This window comes from Podarcis muralis, chromosome 10 (assembly GCF_964188315.1).
Source record: "Podarcis muralis chromosome 10, rPodMur119.hap1.1, whole genome shotgun sequence".
NCBI lineage: Eukaryota > Metazoa > Chordata > Lepidosauria > Squamata > Lacertidae > Podarcis > Podarcis muralis.
Genome location: NC_135664.1, coordinates 35,316,053 through 35,342,654, shown reverse-complemented (window position 1 = coordinate 35,342,654; position 26,602 = coordinate 35,316,053). Strand labels below are relative to the sequence as shown.

Here is a 26,602-nt window from a genome sequence, read left to right as displayed (position 1 = left end):
TTTTAATCTACACCTCACATCTCTCAGTAATGAATAGTAGCATAATTAAATACTTCAGCAATGATAATAAGAAGGGACTGCTGAAGTCCAGTAATGTTATGCATTGTTGACACTGTATCATAAACAGGAGGAAAAAGAGAATAATTTGATTACAGTGCATTCATGACTAGAATTCATGTTCTTGAACTTACCTCCAATTAACTTTTGCATGAAAAACTGACTGGGTTGCCAATGTTTTGTTTCAACATCAGTGGAGCGGGGGAGGGGGAGGGGGAGGGAAACATGGCACAAATGCGATGTGATTGAAACTACTATAATAGGAGTTAATCAAAAGCATCCAGAGACAGAAGATAATGTGTGTGTACATCTCAGTCCCTTCTCCTTGCAGATTTGATGAGCAGGAGAAATTGACTAAAGTTACTCAAATTATGGTTCCTTCTCTTTTACTGATGAATTCTGCCCACTTTTCAATATTATTATCATTAACAAATGATATGCTATTTAGTATCTGCATGTATATCAACCATGTCCAAATATAAGATCATTATTTCCTGCTACATTTGTGTGTGTTTTTAACCAGGGGCTGACGCCCCTGCTTGCTCCATTCACCAACCCTCTTCTTTTACACCTGAGCAACTCCTCCTCACTTTACACCTTGATGTCCCTGTGCCTATTCCTTCACCTCCCCCCCCCCTCTTCTCACCCAAGCCCTTTACCTTCTCCTCACAGCCCACCCTTTTAAAGGAGAGTGGGAGGCGCGTCAGCCAAATTGCTTTCTGAAGCATCTCCCCTCTGCTTTAAACACCTTCCCCTGATAAGGACCCATGGGGCAACAGGACGCTTGCTGGAGTAATGGGCTGCACCAGAAGAGATTCAGAGAAGAGGAGCTCATTAGTTCAAGGCTCAGTCACCCTTGAATGCGGGTGGCGCTGTGGGTAAAAGCCTCAGCGCCTAGGGCTTGCCGATCGAAAGGTCGGCGGTTCGAATCCCCGCGGCGGGGTGCGCTCCCGTTGCTCGGTCCCAGCGCCTGCCAACCTAGCAGTTCGAAAGCACCCCCAGGTGCAAGTAGATAAATAGGGACCGCTTACTGGCGGGAAGGTAAACCGTGTTTCCGTGTGCTGCGCTGGCTCGCCAGATGCAGCTTTGTCACGCTGGCCACGTGACCCGGAAGTGTCTCCGGACAGCGCTGGCCCCCGGCCTCTTGAGTGAGATGGGCGCACAACCCCAGAGTCTGTCAAGACTGGCCCATACGGGCAGGGGTACCTTTACCTTTACCTTTACAGTCATGATAGCTCTGGGTAGAGTATGCATTATGGAACAACTACTGGTTTGTGTTTTCTGTAGGTCTACTTTAAATTTCATCCTAATTTCTCCTTTTTCTTCTTGTTACCTAAAACTAATGTGTATATATATATGCCCTTCACTTTTTTTCTCTGTCTTCATGTATTTTATGTAATGTAGACTAGTGCCTATGAAAATTCATGCCACACAAAAAAACCCCAGTTAACTCTTTAAGGTAATACAGTATAGGGTTCCTGTTACCCACTGAGTCAGATCTCCCACTAGGCAGAGTGAGGTGGCTGCCTGAGGCATCTAATTTTGAGTTTAATGAAAGTCAAGCAGTGAGTATATAATTTTATTTATTATTATTGTAGGGAGAGAAGGGGGGTATCAGGGGAGGGTTAGTACCTCTGGTTGGAGACACGTCATGCTCCTTCTGGGGTAATTTGTCCACCTTTGGTTCCCACCCTGCACTCAGCTCTCACCTGTAGCTTTTAGAAGCTGTCAGCATGTGACAGCAGCCACACCCTGGGAGCCAGCTTTGATTGGTCGGCTAAACTATGGGTCTCCAGCTATGGGTAGCCAATGGGTCTCAAACCCTCGGTGAATTAGGGACTTCCCCCGCATGCGAAAACAGGCTCTGGCAGATTGATCAGAGACCAATAGTGGGTCCAGCCAGTGCTATTTTTCTAGAAAAGGAGGTGTCGGAACTCACCATGAACACCCCCCCTTGTCCTCTTATAATGTCAGCTGCACCCACTTGAGAAAGGCCAGAACTGAGTTCCAGCTGAAAAAAGCCCTGGGTCCAGTGGTCATGAAGATAGTTACTACATGTGCGGGGCAGGGAAGTGAGGGGCAGGTTGGGCGTGTTAACCTAAGATGGTAGCCAGTCTAGGAGAAGGAAAACTCTGATCCTAAACTTCTGCTTCCTTGCAGCTATACTCATTCATGAGAAAGGCTTCAAGAGTAAACCCTGAGGAAAAGTATGTATCTGTTGCCTTTGGGAGAAGAAAAGGCTGAGGAGTAAACCCTACACTAAGACGTTTGGATGGCGTTTTGAACACCTCTTTCCATCAACTCTTGCAGTCAAGCTGGTGCCAGATGTATTGCTTTCCTTTCCTTTGGTCCATATCTGTGAGGCCAAGAGACAGGGTCTTGTCTGGGCAGCCCAGGACCTCCACACACACTGCCCAGGTTTGCATCCCAAAGAGGTAACTTTGGTGATGCTAACACAGCAAAAACAACGTGGGGCGCAGCAATTACAAGTTACATGTCTCTGCAGCTATAGCAGGCACTGTGATTCTACAACGGTTTGAATTCACCCCTGGAGGCACACTCCACCGTCTCTCAAAACAGACAGATGCCAAAAAGGGAGAGATGCTTGTGGGATATTTTGCCTCAGGTGCCAAAGTAACTCTACCAGCAGGGGGCAGGGGGCTGTTCCATCTCAGGCAGCACTATTTGCATCTCAGGCAGCTAAAGGCTGGTTCCAGGTTATTTTAAACACACACAGAGAGAAATTAATATCTGCATTCCCCTCTAGTCTTCAATCATACCTTCTCCAGGATTTCATTTTTATAAAAAAAAACTTACAGAACAAAAAGGGAATAGTGTGAGCTTACAAAACTGTTTACAAAATTAATTTTTTTAATCACATAACAAGGCAAAGCAAAGGAAGTCAAGGCACAAAGTAGATTTTCAATGCATAAAGCTTTGTAGAAAAGATCTTTGATGAACAGGTGACAGGGGAAAGCGATCATCTTACTGGAGGTGCCATTCAAGCACAGATTTTAGATCGTCACTCCCCCCCCCCCCCGGTTTTTATGTCTAGCGTATTTACAAGTTGAAAATCCATTAAATATACTAGGCATGTTGCGTGGGCTGCACTTTAATTTTTGACATCTATGTATTATTAATGTAATCATCTGAACTATGCACATTCAGAGGACATGGAAAATTAAGAAAGATACAGCAATCAGAAATTAAATAAGGAGAGCACGTATTAAAGAGAATAATAAGTTAATTTTATTAAATAAATGAGGTGAATATAACTTCTGAACTAAATGATAATAATTTCATTCACAAAGAAGATCCTTTAGAAATAATATTTCTCTAAAAGCCATTGAAGCATAGGCTGAGTACATAACCCTAATTACAGCCCATTCTTTCCAGAAATTTTTATGGCTTGTCCTTCTTTTTGTTGGATTTTCATTATAAAAAGAAGAAAATGCGCATCTCCCTCACCCGTCCCCCATCTTGTCCCCATTCCTCTCCTTCATCACACTTTTTTTTTTTACTTAGCCCTGTAATAAAGCTTTTCTTCATGATTTGTGTTCATTAGAAAGGTAATTATATTTTCAGAAGCCAAGCTGCCAATAAGATAACCTTAACATGTTTATTACAAAAGCAAGAGTGCAGACGTGATTTTTTTAAAAGTAGGAAATGGGGTAAAATACACTGCCACTAAGCCAGCCTGGCACTGGGTACAGCAAAGGGCCTACTTTCGGTGGCACAAGTTGAGGGTGGAAAAATGACAGTAGCTGCCTGGCCACTTCCACTGAGAACCCACCCTAGTCAATCTCTCTGAACACATTACAAATGCTGCTGTCACCAATGACCCATCTTGAGATACGTCCCAAGCCATTACTGTGGCAAGATGTCTTCTGGCTCACAGTTGCTTGGAGTGGTATATGTGGACCCCCGCTCTTATAGAGCATCTCCCCCCCCCCCTTTCTGTTAATTCCAATGGGAAGCATAGTTCATCGTCTGCTCCAGAGCTGGCAAGGTGTATGGCCATTTGGGGAAATGACCACGGACCAAAGGGGTTTAGGGTGCATCATTTCTGAACCCACCACTGGCAGTGTACCCATGACAGTGGTGGCATTTGCCACCACCATGGTGAGATCACTAATGGCAAACCTCTTCTCTGCCATGGGAAAAGATGTCATCGGCATCTAACAGCAGCACTCCCTGGGAACTTACAACTGCCCGCTGTGTGCTTGTGTGCATTTTCTATTACTATTTAGCCCCTTAATGGGAGTTGCAATCCTTATGTGGACCGACTCTTCTCCCAGTAGTATCTGTTTAATGCGTGCAACAATCCCATCATATGTCTTGTGTCTAATTATCTTGTTTAAAATCCCCATAGTCTCATATTATAATTGTGTTACACTGATGTTTTTTTCTTTTCATTCATTTTTCATCATTTGGATTCCATAATCAGAAATACTACCACTTCCGCTTTCTGTTAATTCACTTCAATCCAATATGCCAGGACTCTGCCATTATATAAAGTTGTTATTGCATTATTGAAAGAGATGATAGGAAAGCAACTCCTATCCCACTCCACCCCTGCCGGCACACTCTAAGTGGCATCAGCAAGTATGTGTTGGGTTTATAACCCAGTCCTGCCATCACGAGCTCTGCGTGTTACTCCAGTCAGTTTTTTCATCAGGAGGGAGAAACTGGCCATATGTCTTTTGGATAGCCAAGGCCACTGCAAGCTTAACTACATTCTTGCCAATGTTGTGGCTGCTTTGAAAGAAGACTGGTTACAGGAAGCAGCCAAGTCTAAAACCACTTTGAGGGGTTCTCCCCCCCAATCAAGTGTTGTATAAATCTTATAAAACAAAACAAAACAAGAGCAAGGATGAGCGGAGGTTGAAAGACAGGTACCAGTGGCAGTTTTGTGGATGAAAAGAGAATATTGGAGGGGGGCAGGCTATAAAGAAAGGAACAAGAAAGATCAAACCTTTCTCCACCTCAGCCGTTTTCCCTCAAACCCTACATCTAGGTGCTTCTCTCCCAGGAGAGAAGTTTAGTCTGGATACCTAACCAGTTAAATATGGCTAGCACAGCCTTCCCACAACCAGGTCCCTTCACATCAGGTCTAACACATCTAGAGGACACCTGGCTGGGAAAGGCTGGGATCAAGGAAGGTAGGTGGTTGGAGGAAGACCAGCAGGACAGGGGAAATATTCAGCATTCCCACATACATGTCCCTGCTGCAAAGCATCTGTATAGGAATTTCCCCCAAGCATTCATTCTGTACAGGAATATGGTACAATTAACATTCTAGAATACAAGCCATTCTGGAATACAAGCCTTAGAGTTGTCATGCTTAGTTTGCTGCCCAGTACATATTATTCTGTGTGCCATTTCACCAGTTCCTCAAAATGCGTTACTCAGTTTGCCAGAATGGTTCATGCTTTCATTAGTTTTGCCCCCAGTAAATAAAACAAAGCTACTACTTCATTACAGCACTGGCTTTTATCTCACAATTGTTTTGGATCCCTGAGTATTTTAAGCTTCTCCTCAGCATTTGACATTTAAGGTCCTATCAAATTAATGCTTTCAGCTATCTATATTCACTCATTATTTCAGTCATGCACATTGGCCAGGGGCTTGTCCCATTTAAAATCTCTTTCACATTTGCTTACACAAGCTTTTTTATTATTCAGACATTTGGTCCTTTTTATGTTTTCTCTCATTAACACGGAATTTCACAAGTCCTTGGTGAATAATTAGCTGTAGTAGGATCCTTAACTCTCACATATACATTTTTAATTTATTAAGATGATCACCAAATTACTTCTGTACCATGAAGAATGGCATACAACTTCTGTGCAAAACTACCAAATTAAAATAGAAAACATCACATTTTTTAGGTTAATCACACAAATCCAGATAAGGGAATTTGCACTGGATCAAGGGATAAAACCAAGGAATAAAGGCCATTAGACTTGAGGCAGACATAAACTGTTTTACAGTACTACTCAAGTATTGGTGTGTTTCAATAATATACATGTATGCGTTTGTTTAAAAGATAAAAAGGTAAAGGTACCCCAGCCCGTACGGGCCAGTCTTGACAGACTCTAGGGTTGTGCGCCCATCTCACTTAAGAGGCCGGGGGCCAGCGCTGTCCGCAGACACTTCCGGGTCACGTGGCCAGCGTAACAAAGCTGCATCTGGCGAGCCAGAGCCGCACACGGAAACGCTGTTTACCTTCCCGCTATAAAGCGGTCCCTATTTATCTACTTGCACTTAAGGGTGCTTTCGAACTGCTAGGTTGGCAGGCGCTGGGACCGAACAACGGGAGCGCACCCCGCCGCGGGGATTCGAACCGCCGACCTTTCGATCGGCAAGTCCTAGGCGCTGAGGCTTTAACCCACAGCGCCACCCGCGTCCCGGTTTAAAAGATAGCTTATAATATATTTTTTTAAAAAAATAAGTATTTATTTACTAGTTTCCTGTTGGTTTCTGCTACGAATTCTGATCAACTCCACACCCGCTAAGGTTTAGTAAAACTGCAACATGTGGTGTTCTCGCCCTGTTCACTAAGGCTGCATAAAAACCATAACATGACTTACCCCAAAGAATCCTTGGAACTGTAGATTTACCCATCACAGCTACAATGTCCAGCACCCAAAACAAACTACAGTCCCCAAGATTCTTTGGGGGGGAGACGTGTACTTTAAACATGTGGTTTGCACGCAGCCCAAAAGCCCCATCTTTTAAATCTTAAAGCATGCCATTCTTGTCCCCAAGTATAAAACACCTGATGAAACACAATTCTTAAGACTTTTTCTCAAGAACTAATCTATTGGCATGAGTTTGGTGATGGGGAGCAAGTAGACTGTATGTGAGACCCTTCTAACTTCTGGATCCAGCAAGTGTTAAAATATAACCCAGGCTAGCTTCCTGTGTTTAGGTAATAGCCTGAGTGATAGACCATTAAGGGAAACAAAGGGAAGAGTAGGGCACCTACAGGTGTGTGATGGCATCTGTGCAGATTTGGTCTTGCACATCTGTAGAAAATTCATTCATCTGGTTGTTGAATTCTTTTCAGTATTCTTCAGACTAGTCTGAAGTAGGGGCTTGCCAAATGCAACCAGAGAGTCACATCTCTCTCTTTCATAAGTAATTCTTATGAAAAAGCTGAACTATAGACCCCTCTTATGTCATCAGAGGCTGTGGGTGGTGATTCATAGCTGAGTCTATGCAAGAAACAATATTGATACTCTCAGCATGAGACATACGGCAACACTATAGGTAAAAATTTAGTTTGTGACATGAGATGTGTGACTACATTAAGGAAAAAAGAAAAATTGCATGGAGAAGATCAAGTCTATAGGGAGATCATGTCAGAGAAAGGTAATAGTGTTACCAATAAAAACCACGAAAACTTTGCAACACAATAGTCACACTGACTATGATATATAGGGTGGAAAGTAGTTTGACAAAGATTTGCTGCCAAAGAAAATACAGCCAATACTCAAAATTCTGTTGAACAATGGGTGTGTAAAATCTCTCTTACACCCATATACCAAATGAATATGACAGCACAGAAATGTTATGGATGTGATACAAGTCATCTATAATGCCAAGCACAGATGGACCATCAACATGGCCAACCATCAAGAAACCAGATGGACTTCTCATTGTACAGACTGAGATCAAAGACCAAAACAACTTTTGTGGCAGATCTGATTTCTGGACCAATGCAATGATGAAACGCATCAATCAGTGTTAGAACAATAGACTTGTGATGGAATGGGAAAGTGTGCCATCAACTCTGAACTCATGGAAGAACAAAAACTGGTTGTGGGCGATGTGGTACAATCAGCAGGAGTCTATAAATAATTATTCTCTCTGCAGGACTGAAAGGATGCTGGTTGTTCGTTAATGAACTTCTTCAATTGTACATCTAAAGATTTACACAAAATATTCCAGAACTCACAAAGGGAGGAGGATATTCAGAAACACAACATAACAGACATGATACAAGCAGTGATTTAGCAGCATCAAAACAACATGGTGAGTTCTTTCCACACAAACCAAATAATAGGGAATAGGACAGAAGTACAGCTCTTCACAGGTTCTGCACCCTGCCCATTTTTCTCACTTTTACCAGGACAGCTTTTTGTAAAGAGCAAAAGGGGGGGGGGGTACCCAGTCCTAGCAACCACATTTTCTACGTTGTTGTATCCATCCCTGTCATCTATGAGTTTTTATTGCACTTCTGGAAGAGAAAATATAACAATTCCCCTTTAACAAAGCATCTCTTTTCTTGCCCAAGTGCTATGTAATCTTGTCCTTTTTTGCTATAGAGTATAAAAGAGCTTCACCCTTGTTCCTTTCATGAAGAGGAACCATTGTCTATGATACATACACATGAGAGATAATGGACAATTTAATCGAGGATATGCTGTGAATGGGGAACAGATACTGAGAAACAACTATCTCCAACAGCAACATTCTGCCCTGTTACATCAGAGATACCCTAAGAAAGCCAGCCCTCCATTTGCCAATGCTACTATCATTGCAACATAGGAAATGTCACCAAAAGGCAACAGGGCCAAAATCAGCTATCAGTTTGTACATCAGATTATTGTGAACTGTCACTACAGAACTATTATTAAAAGACAGAATTATATCTCTTTTGTGGCACTTGTGCAGTTTTGATCCTCCTTCTACTGCCATGCTCAAGGGGGCAAAGTTGGGATAGAAATCAAACGGCCAGCCGTCTTATAATATAAGCTGCAAATGATCCCCATAGACTGTTAGATACAAGTAGTTCCCATTCTAATTCCATCAACATATACAATATTCTATCACTTGTAATTTGGAAGATACCTCTGGAATTCAAAGGCTAGAACTAGTAATGTTAGTACAACAGATGCCAGGCTTCTAAAAATATGCACCATATATTAATTAATAAACCATCAAATGGAAAAAGTTCTTTGTAATATTTGAGCACAACATGGTGTACTTGTACACTGTAAACTGGAAAACACTTCAGCCCAATTCAGTTGTTTCCCCCTCAAGTAATTGTCCCCATGTGAGGAAAGAGAATGGGAGCATCTTCAGTGAAACTCCTTCCAGGGAGTCTTCTCTACTGATGTATGCTCTCTGCAAAATTGAAAGCCCTGATAGTTCAGATTCTAGATTGCATGGGAAGCCAACATAAGTATCATGAACTTGTTGCATGGGATGCTACAGGGATGGGCTATCAGGAAAGCAACGAAAGAGGTGGAGGTAGCAATTGCCCCTCCTGCTCTGCTGTGCATGTAATTGAGAACTTGACTTAATATGGCTTAACAGGAATCACAGAATAAGCTTTTTTATTGTTTTCATTCCTAGTTAAGTACAGATGGATCAGTTTAAACAGCTGGACTAACCAATCAGCAAGCCAAGCATATGCTTAGGGCACCAGCAAACACATAGAAAGATGTTTATGGGGGGGGGGGCACAGATTAGGAAAAGCATCATGGGGGAAATCAGGATTTTTGTTAGACTTTCTTCACTATACACGCTTCCTTGATTTCTCTGTTCTCTTTTTATTGCAAGCAACTCCCCACTTGTGTGGGGATTCTGTTCCTGGTGGCCGCCCACATCAGCTGGACACACGTAGGTCTGGCCCCATTGTGGTGTCAAAAATGTGTGTGGGTGTGCATGGACATGCACGTTTGATTTGCCTGTACTTACCCCCACCTAAGCCAGGGGGTGTCTGGCTAATATAGCATCTGTTTTCCTTGCATGATTTTGATCTATCATGTATTGCACACAACACACACATATGTACATTTCAGCATACATGTAAATTTTGTGTCATTTCGGGGGGGATATTTTAAGGTTTAGTACTGTTTTTATTCTGAATTATATATACAGGACACCATAATATTTTAAGTGTTTAGGGCCCGTAAAGGTCTTAATCTGGTTCTGAATGTAAATTTCAAAAAAGAAATAGTCATTGGATTTTATTTTTTTTAAAGGCATAATTTACAGTCCCAAGGAAACAAGGACATGCAGACCCCATTAAAATATTAAAGCTTAATAGCATGGATATTTAATACAAAACATCACACAAAGAACAAGGAAGGTAGATCTTATGCTATTTAGAGAAGTACTTTTGAGCATCTTGGGCTTTTGTTACTGCAATTCCAATGCACACTTCTACTTCACTTCATCATTCTATGCTAATTCTATACAGGATTTAAATAAGATATCATTCCTAAGCTATTATGCTCTGACATTGAGAATGTTCTCATTTTAGACATATTCAAGCATACCCAAAAATTCAAGCAATTTTTCTTGAACTAGCACCAGGCTGTAGCTGAAGAGAATGCAAAGATGAATGCTAAGTTTGTGATCAGACCAATCAGATGAAACCATAAATAAAGAACAGCAACGATTTTAGTACTGCTTTAACATCCTCTTAGTATGAGCTACATATATCAAAGTCAAGCAGTATGCTGTGACAATGCTCAAGATGTTGGATTCCGATAACCTCTAAAGTCAATCTGAATGCCAGTGTTTACTGTCACTGCAGTTACCGGTAACTTTACAGCCAGGCATACAAATCATTATATTTATATGCACATGTGTGCACACACACATACACACAAAGAGAGATAGAGAGAGTCAGTTAATGAAGACAAGCTCCAACATCCATAATGAGACCAGACTTGTCTGTTCCATATGCAATTTATACGTTCTGAGCTATCTCAACAAGGCTGATGGCAATCTATATGAATGTAATAAATTGCCTTTTCGGGGGGCAACCCTAATATTAAAGTAAACAATTAATTGTTTAACCAATTTTGCTTTAATTTGAAAAACCTCAGCATCAGTGATGATGTACAAATTAAATAATGGCTCCAAGAATAAAAAAAAGCTATGAAAAAAAGAATTAAAATATCCAGACGAAACCTCATGGCTTACATACATTATTGTAAATGGTTTTTACAAAGCAGAAAGCAGCAACAACAACAAAATAGCAATCATTCTGTGCTTAATATGTCTTCTGGCGTAAAGGTGTGAGTGCATTTCTGAATACCATAAAATATGTGAATGTAACATTATTATAAAACAGGTGAAAGACCATCTTGATAGAATGACTAGTGCTGGGCTGAAAATGCCCCCCAGCATCTTCCTAGACCAGTTTCTCATGAAAGAGCGGGATACTCTTCCAGGAGAAGACACTAAATTCTAGTAATTTGGTGGGTGCTGATGGCTTATCATTAAAGAACGGTGTAGATGGTTTTAAGTTATTGCCCTCTTCTAAACTCATAGGTATCTTACCTTCTCAATTTATTTCTAGCTTCCATTTTACTGGTAAGTAAATCTTGTTGCCTAGTCTCTACTCAGTGTCTATAGTCTCTACTCCCTTTCCTGTACACATCTCCCAGATTTACGGTAATCCTTGCCTAGTTCCCATGAATCCTATATATCCCCTGTTTGGGCTTTTAAATTGGCAACTTTGAGTCAATTCAGGTTTAAGAAAATGGGTGATAAAGTACATGATAAAGTACAAAGGTTAGTCTGTGGGTGTTTACCATTCTCTAAATGTTATAACCCTTTGATAATATATTCACCACCTGAGAAAAATGCCCGTGGTACTGACTTTCTGCAAGACAGAAGGGGTTCTCAGGTAAACACTGAAGTGATAACTGGGTTGGGCACCTGGATATGAACTGTACAGCCTCTCCCAACTTCAAGTGAAAGAACCTATTAGGCACAAGAGAAGCAAGCTTAATTCTTCTTCTACTCATTCTAAAGGTTACATTAACCTTTTTTTTAAAAAAAACCCAAGGTAACAGACATTTGGGTGTAAAGGGGAAAGAAAAATCTAGTTCGGAGAAACAGTGTATTTCGTGATCCCTTTAAAAAAAATTTAATGTTTTTTTTTTCTTGAAGCAGGCAGTTTGCTACCTAGATTAAATGTCATTTAAAGTTCATTTGTGAATAAGAATTCCATCTCTCAATTCTAGTTTACCACATGGAGGTGGCAGTCAAATTCTATCAGCTTACAACGTCGAAGCTTGCAATCTTATACACACTTACCAAGAAATAAGTCTCATTTAATTCAAATGGGATTTACTTAGGTGTAGAGGGTTGCACTATTAAGGCTGCAATACTGTGCAAGCAAAGTACAATACAGTGGTGCCCCGCAAGACGAATGCCTCGCAAGACGGAAAACCCGCTAGACGAAAGGGTTTTCCATTTTTGAGTTGCTTCGCAAGACGAATTTCCCTATGGGCTTGCTTTGCAAGACGAAACGTCTTGCTAGTCTTGCAATTTTTTTTCACTTCCCCCCCCCCCCTTTTTCTAAGCCGCTAAGCCGCTAATAGCCTTTTAGCAGCTAAGCCGCTAAGCCGCTAAACCGCTAATAGCGCTAAGCCGCTAATAGGGTTGCTTCACAAGACGAAAAAACCGCTAGACGAAGAGAATCGCGGAACGGATTCTTTTCGTCTTGCGAGGCACCACTGTACTGAAGCCTGAAGTATGCTTCCATGAAAGCAAGTCCCACTAAAGTCAGCAAGACTTACTTTATTTGGGATTCGAAGGGCAGTACTATAGTATTTTATACTATAGATATATTTAATATTCCCAAAAGGTATTTAAAAAGGGGAAAGTCTCAGTTGTCATAATTTACCATGTCAATTGTGTGAAGCAAAGAGAAGAGTTTCCATTGTTTAGATGCTTCATTGATACTTATTGGAAACAGTCCGTGAGCCCTCGTCTGGACTTTTGGACAGAACCCTACCTTTGGACCCCTTTACTGGGGTACCCTGAATTTTTGTTATGGATCCAGGGGTGAGGCACCTGTTGCTTTGGACTAAGGATCCAACCAAATTCCTCCCACACACACATCCCTATGGCAGCCCTATGCCAAGCCACCACCACCTGAAGATGGTAAGCGGTTTCTCTGTAATTGATTATTATGAATATTTGATTCAGAACAAGAGGTAGTACTCAAAAGGAGCCATGAAAGGTTTTCCATTTGTGTACCAGGTGTTGTGAATTCCTTACTCCCACTTCCTATAGCCACTCATGCCACTTCTGAAGACATAACTAGTGCGAGACACTGGAGTCAGAATGGGAAAGCTGACCATTCATCTCTGGAGCACGTACTTGAAACTTGGCCAGAATAAACACAGGGTGTATTTCCTATTAAAACATGCCCATTGAAACCAAAGCCTACTGATTCAAAACTTCAGTACAAGTTGCAACACAGACTGTAATTTAAAAACAACAACCACCACCATCAAACTAAGAAATAGTTTCTTCCCCAGGGTAACCAAAACATACTCTCTATCTCCACCATTTCATTCCATTACTGGACTGGATGTCTACTACTAAAGACAGAGAGTGTTACATCAGCTTGCTTTTAACCACCACTTACATCACTAAGAAATATCAAATGCAGTTCTATCACAAATAAAAGCAAACTGATATTCATCTGTCTGTGCAGTATGAGGTCAACAGTAAGTTCCATTAATTTAACTGGAATTTGCTTCCACATATGCATGTTTCATCTGATAGCTTAATTGTTCAGCTAAACAAGTAACACAAGTTTATGCAATATACCTTCCATTAACTGTTCCAGTGTAATACTTCACATACAAGCAAGAATTTGATTCAAAAGCCCTGTTTTTCTTGTTCATGTTATCCAAATTGCTTATTTCCCCATAATGAAAATAGGATGGTATATGCAAGTGTTGATTATTGTTAATGTGAGATGTTGTGGATTTAAATTCCTTTATCTAAAATAGAAAAGGCATACCTACAGTACTTCTCTTTCATTTCCAGTTAAGAAGGAGGAATCATCTACTCACATCCAATTATAGTACCAAGTTATCAATTAACTGTCAAGTTAAAGAACCTTCAGAAGCAACCTCTAAACCTACACAAATTTCTTCCTAAGCAGAGTCAAGTCTTGTTGCACATTGTTGTAAAGTTCAGATTTTTAAAAGCCCAATACTCTTCAAGTCTCCCACACCCGCTAGTGATCAATGAAAAGACATATTGATTTTAAGATTCTTACCACAGAAGGATGCAAGACACAAGAGAATTTCATTTGAAGAGTTACTGACGTCATCTAGGTCACAGAATGTCAGTATCTATTATTTGTCAAATAGAGAGGCATGTAGCAGTAAACACATTACTGTAACTTCCAGAAACAGCATCTTGACAGCTATTGTTATTAAGATGCAACTAAACCATGAACCATGCTGGCAAACAGGTACTGAATATTTGATAGTGTTATGTGCTTGCCAGACTCCTCTCAATTCCTAGATCCCATAAGTGTTAGAATTTAATTAAGGCTCAGGGTGCTAAACTGGGTGCCAGACACTGAGTCCCTGGACCCAGCAGGCAGTAAAAGCTAAATAAGCCAGGCTAGCTTCTGTGTGCAGGTACTAGGGTGGTGGGTCATCAAGAGAACAAAGAAAAGGTAATGGGTCATTAAGGAAGCAAATATGAACCCTGGGCACCTGGAATGCTGTCGGGCATTTTGAGGGGCTGTAGGGTTGCTGGGCAGCATGTACAGCCCTCAAAAAGCCAGCTAAGCAAGTTTTGGTGATGTTCCCCAACAGCTTTGGCAGGTCTCCTAAAAGATAAGCTCCACAACTCTGGGCAATCTCTTAAAAAAAAGCTCTGCCCCTGGCAGTGGCAAGAGTTGCTATGCCACTGGCTCAGATACTGGGATGACATGGTACAATACAGAACCTGGTCTAGTTTTAAAGCTATTCTGTAACATTTATCCAATGTAACCATAGGTTAACAGAGACCTGTTTTCACTGGAGAAAACTTTATCATTATTTACTTTCCATAGTGGGATTTTTGGTGTTGTCACTCAGAAAGCCATTAGCCCTAGGGTGTGGTTGTTTGTTTGTGATTGGCTGTGGTGAACTTTGTTTACATGTGTGAGTGGGTGTTTTTGAATCAGGTTAGCCAGATTGATTCGTATGCCATTGGCAGGTTCTTGTCATTGTCTTGTTGGGCTGTGTGTGTGATAAAGGGGAGCCATACACAGTGAAGCCATCTTCTTCTATTTGTCCCCATGTCAGTTTCAGTTTATTGGTTACTTTTTCTAATAAGGCTGTTTCCCATACTATTTGATACCACTGGTCCATGCTTGCTTATTCCTGACAAGTCTCTCCAATGTCCTGGCTATGACCTCTCTAACCACCAAAGAAATATAAGTGAATAGTAAAGAGAACCAGCACAAGCCATGCTGCCACAAAACCCCAAACATACACTAAGTAGAATAGAAACATTGCCAACCAACCCCAACCCCACTCACCATCCTTCCCTCCACCTCTTTCCCCCTTTTCTTCCTAATGTAACACTAATGTCTCAGCAAATGAAACTGATCTGTAGAAAATGTAACTTGAAAAAAGAGACATTGCACATACTTTCATAAACCAAGAAATCTTTAATTGCCATCAGCCCCTCATTGCAGAAAAAAATAATAATTATACCATTGGCATACTGAATTATGTTGAATGTCAGATGGTCTGCAGGAAGGAAAACAATATGACAGACACAGATTTTCCTCTGTGTCAGCATCTTGAATTTCAAATATTTCTTATTGATATACTATCATTTCAGTGCCTCATTTGTGTAGGTTACCAAACTCCCAAAGGCTCAGTAGCCACTGCAAAGATTTCTCTAAGCCGATTGATGTATTGTGTAGTTTGGTGTAAATGGATAAAAGCAGGATGCTTCATCTTCTGATGGGAAGAAAGGTCTTCTTCATTCCCTTCCCTGTTATGTAACCCAGGTTGTGGAACTCCCTCCCTAGAGAGGTTCAGTTGATCTGTCTTTTAATGAGTCCCCCCCCCCTTAATGGCACTGAGCTTTTAGCATGTGTTGAAATTCTGTCTTCCTGTGGTGTTTATTTTAAAACTGAAGTACTGAATCCTGATCTTCATTTTTAATTTTCTGAAATTATTTGTAGCATTATGAACAGGTTTATTGTGTTTTACATATTTTATTTTATTTTTTAAGCTTCTTGGGTTTATAAATAAAGAAAAGCATGGTATAACTAACAATTCGCTCTCCCATCTAGTTCACCCTCAGAAGAATGAAGCTTGCGCCAATGAAAGGCAGAGAGAGTTCCCCCTTTCCCACAGTTCCAATTTCTTTCCCTCTCTTTCGTTGTGCTTGCATTCAGCAATGTTTCAATAAATCTTCAGAGAAAGTTTTCACCAAGTAACCCAATACTGCTGCAAAATTTGAGCATCACATGTCTAGATACCATACAGTGCAGTAGAATGTCAAACATCTGAAGCATGTTGCTTCCCTAACATCAGCTCTCTGATCAATCTTAGGTTACTAAGCACTTTCAGCTACTTGCTACAATGAAGCTAAGGCTCTTATTTCACCTACACCTTTTTGCAAATGTTACCCCAAAAAATCAATATGTTCTTGTTTGATTTTTTTTTATTGAACTTTGTGGGCTGGTAACAAAAGCTAATCATCACAATTCCATGAGAGAAGGGGAAGAAAGTAAAAATAATCACCCACTGTGCAAAAGGAGGGCAGACTTTCACCACGTGAATCTACTATGACTGCTAGGCTACATTACCCTTGAACCTGTGAAGGTCAAAACAGATTTAAATGTAACCTTTCATTAACTTTCTTTTAAGAGTTCAGAGTCACAATGTGAAAGTTCACATTAGCACAATGCTCATTTTACAATTATATCTGTAACTTACAGGTTATGAGGAATACTATGCTATGGTAGTGGGAAGATGAATACTTCAAATAGAGACATTTTAAGACAAATTTCTGTAAATTCGAGTGAAATTTAATCTTAAGGACACAGACAAATCCAGCCAATGAAAATCCTGTGAATAATTTAAGATTATATTCCCTTCAATAATAAATTATGTAGATTTTTCATGATAAAATTGTTCATTTTTATAGCCATAGTGACTAATGATGTTTGAACTGGAGTCCTTTATAAAAGTGGCATTTTAATTCAGATTTCCATTATACATGTCTTGCTGTGATCCCGCTGAAAGGCATTATGAGTTTAGGAGGGAGGGAGTAAGGATCCTTCTAACCCCTGGATCCAGCAAATGTTATAATATAAGCCGGGCTGGCTTCCTGTGTTGAGGTGATGGCCTGAGCAATAGGCCATTAAGAGAACAAAAGAATATGGCTCTGTGTGAGATAGCAAATGGCTCCCTCAACTCAGAGACAGTAAGAAGGACAAACCTAAGTTTAGAGTTTGCAGTGATATGACCTAAAGGAAAAAAACCAACAAGCTGGAGAGAGAGTCAGAAATCAACGTTGGACGTCTGTTTGTGGGGCTGATGCCATGTATGAATACATAAATAAACCATATTTACGTGTCTTATTCCAAAAGTAAACAGGAACCCTGGGTAAAGGTAACTCCAAAAGGAGCACCTGGAACCCCTGAAATTTCACACTGCTCTAAGGATAGGGGTGGTATGTGACAATATGATACTCTAAATCTATTTAAGTTAGCAAAATGTTGCCTGTGCCAGAAGCAAGAGGCAATACGTTTTTTAAAAAAATAAAATCCTTCCATTATCCTTTATCATTCTATTGTTAAATTCCCTTCCCCAGGCAAGCTCAGATCCAACGACTGAAACATCATAAAGGCCATAGCAATAGCAGTTGCATGGCGATCGCTGCCAGCTCCCCACCTCCAAAAATGGGTTGTTTTGCATGGTGAAGGTGCTTGGGGTGCCTTGACAGTGCAAGGCTAAACTTGCAAGATGTGTTTGTCCCCTACCAGGCAGTAGAAATACAAATAAACCAACTACATTAAAAAAAACAACCATAGCATGCATCTACAATATGGCAAGTAAAATTTTGGGAATCATGCTAATGCTATCACAATTATGTTTTCATAAAATGAAACATAGGAAACTGCCTTATGCAGTGTCAGACCATTTAGCCCTCTGACCCAGGATTGCCTACACTGACTGGCAATGGCTGTCCAGGATATCAGGCAGGAGTCTCTCCCTGGGCTCCCTAGAGATTGTGTAGCTTGAACCTAGAACCTTTTGTATGTGCAATGCAGGTGTTCCAGCACTGAACTACATACAGCCCTTCCCCCAAAGGGAAGGATAAATAATGACCAACTGCTGGAAAAACATGTTTGTCTGCCAGTATGTATTCAGTAGTGTTTTCATCCCAGCTGTTTTCCAAATCTCAGCCATATTTTTTTTTTTAAAAAAGGGGGTGATCTTTCCATCTCTTAGCTACTAACATTTGACTGCCATTAGCAAATTCGGTATAAACTCTCTTCTTAGAATCTACATGGTTATTAACATGTCCTAATAAAATTACTAATGGATCTAATAAAATGACTAATGAATGATGATAGAACTCACATATACAATTTCCTTCCAGAAAATATTGGTCGTCAGGCATTTCTACCAAATACAAATAATATCAGCTCTTTACTGTCTACACTTGCCATGGTATAATTTTCTGGATAAACTCAAGCTTAGCCAATGGGGAACCATTAACAACCGACAATGCAATTTAATACTAGTATAGGAGGGGAAAGGTGGAACCTTGTGTGAATATATTCTGCCACAGGGAGGTAATTTCAATGGAGAATGGCAGAACAACCCTCCCATCCCCAATATTGTGGTCTCTCTCTAGTTTGGGGTGCCAAACAGCCTGTTTTTTTGTAAAGAAAAAGATGCTGGAAAGTCCAATAATAAAACTCCCATGCCACACCCAGTTTCACCCGTGTTTTGAGTAGGGCAGGTTGGGGAGTGTTTGGCCCTCCAGATGTTGCTCAACTGCAGCTGCCATCATTCCTAACCATTGTCTATGCTTTCTGGGGTTGATGGGAGTTGTCGTTCAGCAACATTTAGCAGGCCAAAGGTTCCCCACTTCTTGTGTAGAGCTTTCACTATCTTGCAAGGCTCAACTTCCAAACACAGGAGCCAAACAGATCAGATCTTAAGCACAGCATCTTCAGTAGGTAGAGATGGCACTTGCATACCTTTTTTGTGACCAAAGCAGTCTGTCTCATAGCACACTTGAGACATATGTTAATAGCCCAGGAAAACATGACCTATCAAGACTAATTGTTTAATAATCCTGTTGCGGAAGTTCTTGATGACTCAGAACAGTCCCTGCCAGCTTCTTTTTCAGGGATATTGTTCACGACAGAGCAATTAAAACAGCCATGTGTAGCAGAGGTGCTTGGAGGGTAATAAAAGCTGTTTGTGTTGCCGTGCCTACAACATTACTTAAAGCATGACAGAGAAAAGATTAAATCAGCCCATTAGAGCACTGTTTAAATTATTATTATTATTATTATTTTGGCATCAAAGGAAAATTGGTTCAGACTCACTTTTTTCTAGAATTCTTTGCTGGAGATACTTGGGATGTGGAGAGACAAGGACTAATGAAAAAGCAACTACAAGATGAAACGACCACTGCATCTACACATATATGTTATGGAAGTGATGGGGCATTTCACAATGGACAAAGTCACCGATTTCATTTCTTCAAGATTGTAGAGGTCATCAGGAGGCGAATGTATTAGCCATACACTGAAAATATGCGGAGAGTCATTTTTAAATTCTTCAAAGGGCCAAAGAATGGGTACAGGCCTGGGACAGTTATACATAAATGAAAATCAGAAAGAACAAGGACCATGATGCTTGGTACCCCTGCCGGTACGGGCCAGTCTTGCCAGACTCTAGGGTTGTGCGCTCATCTCACTCTATAGGCCGGGAGCCAGCGCTGTCCGCAGACACTTCCGGGTCATGTGGCCAGCGTGACAAGCTGCATCTGGCGAGCCAGCACAGCACACGGAACGCCGTTTACCTTCCCGCTGGTAAGCGGTCCCTATTTATCTACTTGCACCCGGGGGTGCTTTCGAACTGCTAGGTTGGCAGGCGCTGGGACCGAACGACGGGAGTGCACCTCGCCGTGGGGATTCGAACCACCGACCATGCGATCAGCAAGTCCTAGGCACTGAGGTTTTACCCACAGCGCCACCCGCGTCCCCCAGTTAAATGGATCAATATGAGGGAGCGTGCAAAAGGTCTGCTCTCTCAGCCTGCAGTCTATGGAAATTACATCTAGTGGATGCTGTCTCATAATTTCCATAAACCACAGGCTGAGACGTCAAGATATTTCTAATGCTCCCCCATTATTATTATTTTTAAAAAATCACCCAACAATTAACTACCAGCACATGGGAAAACCATGTTTAAAGGATAAACATTTTTGTGTAACTTCGTTGATGTGCTTATTTTCTATAGTTAGTGAATTGCACATCATCAAGAAGGGCTGCTGCTCTACACAAGATAATTCAAACATTAACTCTGGAATCTTTAATATTCTGATATTGTACGATAAACTTTATTTTATCAACCTCTAACATTAGAAGTGCAGCTAGTGCCAATAACCCTCTTAAAATCACAAGCCAAGTTTTTATTTCACTTCAAGGAGTGGATGTCATAATATTGTAATAAAAGAACAAAAATATCTGCAAGCAAAAATGCATTTCTTCCACACAGAAAAGGAAAAGGAAAATACTATGTCACTGTTAACATCATGACATTTTTGCTTGACAAAGCATGTCTAAGAAGCGTGTCACGCCAGAAGAGCTGTGTCCTATTGGCATATCCCATATCCAACCCATTCTGAGGCCCATCTCATTTCACATGTAAATAACACAAGAGATATACACAATATATCTAGGGAAAGGGTATGGGGAGGTGAGTTTATTGGCTTGTATGTTGTTTTCTGTTCTTGTTTTTATTGTGTTTTTTGAGCTTTTATATTGTATTTTTATGTTGGGAACCACTATGGGATCTATGGATGATGAAGGGCAGCATACAAATCTAAATAAATAAATAAATAAATAAATAAATAAATAAATAGATCAGAGAATATACAATCCTAAAGTGGAACACATTAAGGATCACAATTTATTGGGTATTATACTCAACGAACACAGACCCTCCAAGTGTCCCTATTTTCTGATTTGATCCTGGAATGTCCCACTTTTCCTTAGGATGTCCCTATTTTCATTGGAGAAATGTTGGAAGGTATGGAGTTATCCAACCTGCAAGCCATCTGAAGGCAATCCCTGTATTAGGGAAGGGTTTTTTTTAAATGTTTAATGTTCTATTATGTTTTTATACATGCTGGAAGCTTCCCAGAGTGCTGGGGCAACCCAATAAGATGTGTGGGGAATAAATAGTAAAATTATCAATCTGGAATGGGACGTCCTTATTTTCATCGGATAAATGTTGGAGGGTATGCAAACACATTTACATTACTGACTCCAGTCACTGTGGGTAGAGGCAAACAGGATGCAAGGAGAGGGTGAGCAGAGATAAACTGGGGAAATTAACTGGAACAGGTAAAATTCTTGAGTCCCTTCTGCTTTACCTAGTGCTACCTGTTTGTTTTAAACTACAGTCATACCTTGGGTTACAAATGCTGTGGGTTGAGTATTTTTGGGTTGCGGACTGCACCGAACCCAGAAGTATCAGAATGGGTAACTTAAGGGTTAATGACGTCATGCGCAGAAGCACTGAATCATATCACGCGTATGCGCAGACACAGCACTTCAGGCTGCAAATGCTACAGGTTGCTAACGTGCCTCCCGCACAGATCACGTTCGTAACCCGAGGTATGACTATATATACATTTGCATCCTAAGAACTCGCCAAATATCCATGTAGTAGCTCTTACCTGAATTGAACTTATATTTTCAGGATCCATCGCCAGTACAAAATGAACATTTTCATGAAGCAGACCTTAACGTAAGGTATCTTCAGAACAAAGGTAAGTGGGACCATGGGATCTGGCTGACCCTGACGCTGGCACAACCACTGGCCACAGAGATGGCTAACTTTAGACGAGAATTAGATTTAGAAGGGAGTAACTGGCTAGATTTAGAAGGAACTCCTCAAATTCTAGAGAGCACACTTCAGATTCTAAAATGGAGGTGGGGGTGGGGGATGGAATAGTGATCAAAGGGCTTGGGAACACATAGTCATGGCATATGGAAATTAAGAAGGTACAAGTCCAGCAAAAAGTTAGGTGTACTGTCCATGTCAATTGAATCCTATATACACCTATATGCATTTTTTTAATGGAATGAGCCCCACTGAACAGGGGAAAGCATTTTTGAATAAACATGCATTCAGACATGTGCAAGCAACTGTTCCCTGAATTGCTGCCAAAGCCCTGAATGCCCATATTTTGAAAACAATATATATATATATATATTTGTACAGTTCCCCCTCATCTCAACACCTCAAGAGATCATCAAGACTTGTTCTTTCTGCATTGTTCGAGAAGAAGTCTTGGAGCTTTACATTTTTCTGGGCTAGTAGTGGAAAACTGCTAAGTGTTAATTAAAAAGATAGCCTGGGGTATAAATAATTCTAGAGCTCTTTATCATTCAGCAAGGTTTTATTTTCAAAAGGTTATATAGGTTTTGAATGCTTTAAATGCCAAAACAATGTTTTGTAGTTAATGCCTGCACTGGAAACTAGGGCTCAATTTTGTCCACAACCTACCAGTGACATTGTGATAAGAAACTGAAATATATTATCACATTACCATAAAACATTACATAATGAGCTTCATTTGCAATTTAATTTTAGATAACTGATTTTCAGTTATACTCTTACTGTAAATAGCAATGAGGCTCAAGACATAAAATTGACTAACAAAGATCCTCTTGCATAATGTTTTATTTTTTACTATGGAAATTATTATTTTACAACCCCTGGATTTGCGAGGAGGGGTTACCAAGTAGAACAGAGGGCTTTAGTTAATGGTTGAGAAAATTCTTAAGGATAGGAGAACCTTTAACTAGATACTAACAGTACTTTTACACATGCACCATATGAGAATCTGATAGGATGGGACACAAGTTAGAGAGCAGTTTCTTTTTAAGTAACGTTCTAGATCAGGAGCCGAAATCACCTTTTTGGGCCAACCCCCCCCCCCCCGCCCCCCAGTTATTTACTACAAAGAGCACCTTTGGGGCAAATAGCAACCATGGCAGTTTCTGGTGGGAAACTAATGTAAACTCCCAATCTGAATCAGAGCATTGCTTGGCTCTTTTCTCTTCAAAATAAAAAACGGCAGGCTTAAAACACACTTTTTAAAACACGTTATGCTGCTTGTCCCTAGCAAGCACAGATAACTACTAGAGCATGAAGAAATTTAATGGTAGAGAAAAGAATTATATAAAAGTGAATGTAATGGAGGATAGGCTGAAGAAATGGAGAAGAAAGACTGGTAAAGAACACATTACAGTGGTACCTTGGTTCTCAAATGCCTTGGTACTCAAACAACTTGGAGCGCAAACACTGCAAACCCAGAAGTAAGTTTTCCAGTTTGCAAACCTTTTTCAGAAACCGAACATGCTCCATTTTGAGTGTTAAGCTTCTGATTTGAGTGTTACACTTCTATTTTGAGTGTTACACTTCCGATTTGAGTGCCACACTTCTGATTTGAGTGTTATGCTGAGGTCTGTCTGTTTTTGCTATTTATTTGGCGTTTTTGTGGCTCTTTTTTGGTGACTGTGTGGAACCCAGTTCAGCTACTGTTTCATTGATTGTGTGACTGCAGTACATTTTTATTGCTTTCATTTTATGGATCAATGGTCTCATTAGATAGTAAAATTCATGTTGAATTGCTGTTTTAGGAGTTGTTTTTAAAAGTCTGGAACGGATTAATCCATTTTGCATTACTTTCTATGGGAAAGCGCACCTTGGTTTTGGAACGGACTTCCGGAATGGATTAAGTTGGAGAACCAAGGTACCACTGTACAATAATAAATAGAAGAACAAATGACTTCCTGGATCAACAGAGTTGATAGAAGGAAATAATGCAAATTTCTGCAGTGTGTGTGTGTTTATGTATCATGCAGCAAATAAAGTCAAAAGTAGTTGCTGCTAACTTTAAAAGAACCATCATTAGCCACTATTTACTGTTTAACATTCCTGCCAACCTAGCAGTTTGAAAGCACTTCAAAGTGCAACTAGATAAATAGGTACCGCTCCGGCGGGAAGGTAAAGGGCGTTTCCTTGCGCTGCTTTGGTTCGCCAGAAGCGGCTTAGTCATGCTGGCCACATGACCCGGAAGCTGTATGCCGGCTCCCTTGACCAGTAAAGCGAGATGAGCGTGCAACCTGAATTGTTTGCGGCTGGACCTAATGGTCAGGGGTCCCTTTACCTTGACCTTTTTATTGTTTAACATATATTCTTATCAGCTATATATTGATTATGCTGAGGGAGCCTGTTTTATAACTAAACAGGTTATGCCACAACTCTAGAGGGAGTTCTTGATATTTGTTAAGGAGTCACAAGTAGTGAATCTCTGCCACTGTCATCTGGGCAGACGAAAAGACACGAGCTTTGGTGTGGTTGCTGCTGCTGCTCCATAATAGGCCTCTCCCTCCAGGTACAATTGACTGGAGGAAGCACAAACAGTAAATGGAAGCTTCTGCTCCATCTTCTCTCTGAGCATGAATCATTTTAATGTTCTTCAATATTGCATCAGTGTGTATTACTCATATTCCTTTTCCTGTGGTTGATATGACCACGATAGTCAAAACAATAACAATAAACAAGCAGTATGTAAGCAGCAGCAAAAGTGAGAGCTGGTGACCTGCCAGTGAAATCAGGAGGAGAAAGAGCAGAGCCAGGTGACTTGAAGACTTGGAAGGGGGCACTGACAGTGGGGCTCTATAGAGATGTGGGGTTTAACTGCTTACCTTGGACAGTGGTTCTGCAGGGTGCATTTGTAAACAAACATTTTGATTAATTGCTGTATCTCAAATGTAGCAACTGGTAGAAAATAAGAGCATTATAGTGTCTGCATCCATTGATGAGGCTCTCTAAGAGAGACATCCTAAAATCTATTGCCTCTGATCTCACAATGGGAAAAGCTCAAATGTCATCACAGAGGAAGTGCAACATGTCCACCAGCTGTGGCCTGAATTCACAATGTCCTTACAAATGTTATGCAAATTGTGTTAATTATGTGTAAATAAAACATGCAAATTTGCCACAGCCTTCCAGCTAATTGTGTGTTCCTAATGTAGCCCTCTGTGCTAAACAAAATCCCTTCCCTGTGGTACACAATTGGGCACTGTCCAGTTTTTGTCACCAGATGGTTCCAGCGTTCTTTTCGCTGTTACAATTAGGGTGCCATCTTTCTTTCTTTCTTTTTTATTACACTTGAGCTCCCCCAATCCCAGCTGCAGACACATTATACTAGTTTGATTTGCAAGGAGCAGGGGGATGGAGATGCTGCCGTTGAGGATATATTGCACCTGCTCACCTATGTGAAACTAAGTAAGCTATCAAGCACAGGACAATTTCTGGCTAATATAGAACAGCCAGCCAAAGGCTAGGCCATGAGCAACTAATGAAAATCAGAATAGCCTCCGTTTATTCTAACTTTCAGGGGGCGATGCAGATTCCTTCAAGGATTCAAGGAGCAAAAAGGGAGTAACTAAAACCTGCCTCTGTGGTTGCAATATATGCAAATATATATACACGTATATATTTCTTCAATAGCCAGACCAGCAAATAGTACCTCATAAATCGAATGTGTTATTCAGTCACGTTAATGTAAAAAAAAATTAGTTATTCCGGAGCACAAGAAAGGACTTTTAGGCCTTAAGCATTATAATAAATCAGCTACACACACACACACACACGAGCAAGAGATGCTGGAGAAGTACATTGAGGTTTGCAAAAAAATCCCATTTCAGCACAAGAACATGATATCACATTCTTATTGGCATATGCCAAGGAAATAAGAATACAAACAGTGGCCACTGAACCACAAAGCACTGGAATAAACAGCAAGCACAATAAGCACAATACAAAGCATCATCCTTTTATCAGGAATCTTGCTTTCCCAAGGTACCACTTCAAAGGACTGTCTTGCCTTCACCACAACTAAACCTGCGTATGGTTGCCATACGTCTGGAATTTCCTGGACATATCTGGAATACTGCAGCCAGCAGCAGTGTCCAGGCAGAAATTGGTCAAATGTCCAGGAAAATCCAGGCGAATGGCAGCCCATGGCAGCAACCCTAATTCAAAGCATTTCGCCTAAGCTACCAGGTTGTTGTTTTTTCTTTTAAGGGCATTTTAAGATTTTAGCCTCGCCTACAGGAAGTATAGAGAGGATTATATATTTAGTAGGACTATAGATGTAATCACTTACACATAAGCCTGGGTACATGTTAGCTACGTTGCATAAACAACACACCATTATTTTGAAAAGAGGGTATTACCTTCCCACTTACAAAAAGGAGTTTCTTAAGGAACAAATTTGTTCAGCAGAATCCAATTCAAAACCTCTGCCTGCTGATTTCAGAGATTTGCTGCTTCACCCTCAGGGTGCAGCTCTGCAGCTTTCACCCTCATCTCTGCATTAAGGCTTTAAAAAAGCAGAAGGCTGAAAGGTAAAGGAACAAGTCTCCTTTTTCTTTGTCTCTAAATTTGCATGGATCGCTATCTTCTCTGACCATGAG

At 40.7% G+C, this 26,602-nt stretch overlaps 1 protein-coding gene across 1 annotated transcript in view; it reads right to left on the bottom strand.

The window, feature by feature from the left end:
• Positions 1-26,602, bottom strand: part of NAV3 (neuron navigator 3) — a 438,084-nt gene that overhangs the window by 371,407 nt on the left and 40,075 nt on the right. The window lies entirely within an intron of this gene.